The sequence below is a fragment of the Primulina huaijiensis genome, unplaced genomic scaffold, assembly GCF_012295235.1.
Source record: "Primulina huaijiensis isolate GDHJ02 unplaced genomic scaffold, ASM1229523v2 scaffold11427, whole genome shotgun sequence".
In the NCBI taxonomy this organism is placed as follows: Eukaryota; Viridiplantae; Streptophyta; class Magnoliopsida; order Lamiales; family Gesneriaceae; genus Primulina; species Primulina huaijiensis.
In genome coordinates, this window is record NW_027342343.1 from 4,253 (window position 1) to 7,320 (window position 3,068).

The window sequence follows — 3,068 nt, forward strand, 5'->3', positions numbered from 1 at the left end:
TCTAGCAAAATGTCCCGGTTGTCTACAGATATTGCAACTACCAGTCACTCCTGGCATTGCTCTGTGGGATTTCCCCCTCTGCAAGTCTTGCAATATACTCCAGTATAACTCGGGCTGAAACCACTGGGGCTAGAAGAACCACTTCCTAACTTCTTAAACTGCTTCTTTCGAGTTTTCAGCTGTTCTTTCTTTTCACCACTGCTACTGCCAATCTCGATTCTGGAAGGCAGTTGCTGTATTCTCGGTGCTGGAAGAACATACGATGCTCTCTTTTGTCCCATCAGAACTGTTTCTGCTCTTTTGGCTCTATTCAAGGTATCAGCAAAATTATTCGGTCGTTTCACATTCACCAATGTACGTATCTCCGGATTCAATCTCTGAATGAACTGACTAGATATAGCTTCATCGTTTCTAGCCATGTGAGGGGCAAAACGCAACAAGATAAAGAACTGAGCCAAATACTCATCAATACTCAAGTGACCCTGTCTCAGGTTTAAAAACTCTGCATCTTTATCCTGTCTGTATGATACGGGGAAAAATCTTTGATAGAATTCAACCTTAAAATTTTTCCACGTAATCACGGAACTAAGCTGTTCTAAGGCTTCTTTAGTTACTAGCCACCATCTCCTTGCAATCTCCTGTAACTGGTTCCCAATCAGTTTAACTCTACAATCATCTGTGAAACCGAGAAATTCAAATAGCATTTCTATATCTTCAAGCCAATTCTGACAATCTACTGGCGCCTCAGTACCCTTCAGAACCGGAGGTTGGAACGACTGAAACCTTTTCAACTGTGTTTCCATCGGAGTTTCTGATATATCTATCTGTTCAGACGAAGTACTACCCCTTTCCGGAATTCTTCGAGGAGGTATATCTGCTTATCAAAATCATTAATAACCAAATACTACAAACCTGTTTCAGTCCTCCTCTGATCATCTTACTGCTGATCAAGAATCAGATCTGATTCATACTCAATAATACATAATACCAACTCAAATCAGATAATCAGGTAAAGATGTATTTCAAAGCAGTAACACATAGTATCATGCTAGCAGACACAATGTAAGTCAACATTATAATAAATCACATGCTAGCATACACATGCAAGGAAAGAAGACTCATCTACCCCGCTCATTCTATTCTATCTCAGTCTAAAGGATCTATCGCTCTGATCTAGGTTCAGTCTCAGGAACCTATGGCTCTGATACCACCTGTTGTGGTGACCCGGACGCTAATCATTTTCTTAATCGTCTTTGGGATTTAATTATCAATTAAGATAAACAGGGTCTAAAAATTTTTCTTTTTAGAATGCAAGTGCGGAACGTAATGGAATTTAACTAATATACATCTCAGTATAAAAGTACAATAATGTACTACAATCATTCAAACTCAACTAAGGTTTAACTACTAAATGTCACGTGTCAAACCCTATCTACACCAAGTCCGGAATCACCACGCTAAACTCGTCTTCTCTCATCATCTTTTTGACCCCGATCCTGTCCCACCTGTTGTCATGCACACATACAAACAAGACAACAGCCGGATACTCCGGTGAGAATAAATCCCAGTATAAATAATGTATACATGCAATCATATAACTGATATAAAGCATGAATTAAATCTTATCACATGTAGCATAATCAAACAACATGTATCGTTACTAGACTGTAAATAAAACATGAATCGAAATCTACGAAACATAAATCAATACAAGTCTGTAATTCAAGTTCTTGACTTGACATCTAAAACTCGTCTCATCTCTCATTTAATCTAGGGATCCCGGTGAATAAGAACGTAACAAGTCTCCCACCTACTACTACCAGTCGCGGTGGCGGCACGTTCTTATTTACGGACTTTGGCCCTCGCTATATCGAATATCTATGATAAGAGAGACTCTACTCATAATCACGTCGATATGACCAAACGTCCGGTGTCTTGGAGTATCTACCAAGACTATGCCTATTCTGACAAAGTGCAATGGGTCAATAGTCTAACCCCTCTGTCAGCGTCTCTTACTGAATAGTTATCTGTTCTCTACTTTCTAAGTCAATAACATAAACGTAATCATTTAAAACACAAAGGTATATAAAATAAAACAATACCATACAAGTATGTGGTTTAGGGAAACTTGAGTTAACTCTGACTCAAGTCGATCTCCCAGTTAACATCGATTTATACCTTTATCTTCCCGGTCTGACGAAGACGAAGTCTTGTATTTCAATCTGTCCATATTCAATCTGACAATCCAAATCTGAAATGGCAATGTATAGATGTATTCTATCAAGATACAATTCAAAACAAGCCTTGTACAAATCATTATTCAATCTCGGTACATTTTGACGGCATAAAGGTGTAATCTTTCGATACCGATCAACTCAAATAACAAGAATCAATTCTCAACAATGAATAATCAAACACCATATATACATCATACTGTCAAAATCTGCATATTCTCAATCACAATACCTGCTGAAAATCGTCGTACTCGCATACGATATCATTTCTTCGATCCGGTGTCGAATATACGTTCACCATAATCATAAGGACACAACATAGAACTCAAATCTGATTTTCCCCAACATCTCAACTTCAAAATAAGCTGAAAGGTAACAATACTTACATCCTTTGAAAGCTTACAACAAGAGGAGAATGAATCTATGTTTGGATTAAAGTTTGGATGAATATATCTTGCACAAGCTCAATTATAAGATGAAAAGACCCTTGAGCTTGACATGGGAATTCCTCTCGAGCTGTCTGCTGAAAATGGAGGGGAAATAAGAGACAACACATCAAATATGCATAGCAAGGAACACATGTTTCATTCTTCATCAAACACGTCGCACCGCGGGTGCGCTCCCTCTGGACCGCGGGTGCGGTAAGCTCACGGCACCACATCCAGAAATTCAGAATAATCGACCGCGGGTGCGCTGCTTCTTGGACCGCGGGTGCGGTGACTTTACTGTACCCACAATGTACCCTTCTGCTCAACAACCGCAGGTGCGGTAGAAACATGAGCGCGGGTGCGCTTAGTCCTCGGCAGCCCCATCCAATTTCCATCATAAGAGACC

The 3,068-nt window shown here is 39.6% G+C and overlaps 1 long non-coding RNA gene across 1 annotated transcript; it reads right to left on the reverse strand.

Moving 5' to 3' along the window:
• Positions 1-761: 761 nt before the first annotated feature.
• On the reverse strand, positions 762-2,239 carry LOC140965618 (uncharacterized). The gene is made up of 3 exons (XR_012173119.1): positions 2,179-2,239; positions 1,194-1,505; positions 762-1,160 (listed from the first exon to the last, which is right to left on the reverse strand). It is a non-coding gene; the product is annotated as an uncharacterized lncRNA (long non-coding RNA).
• Between the last annotated feature and the right edge of the window lie 829 nt (positions 2,240-3,068).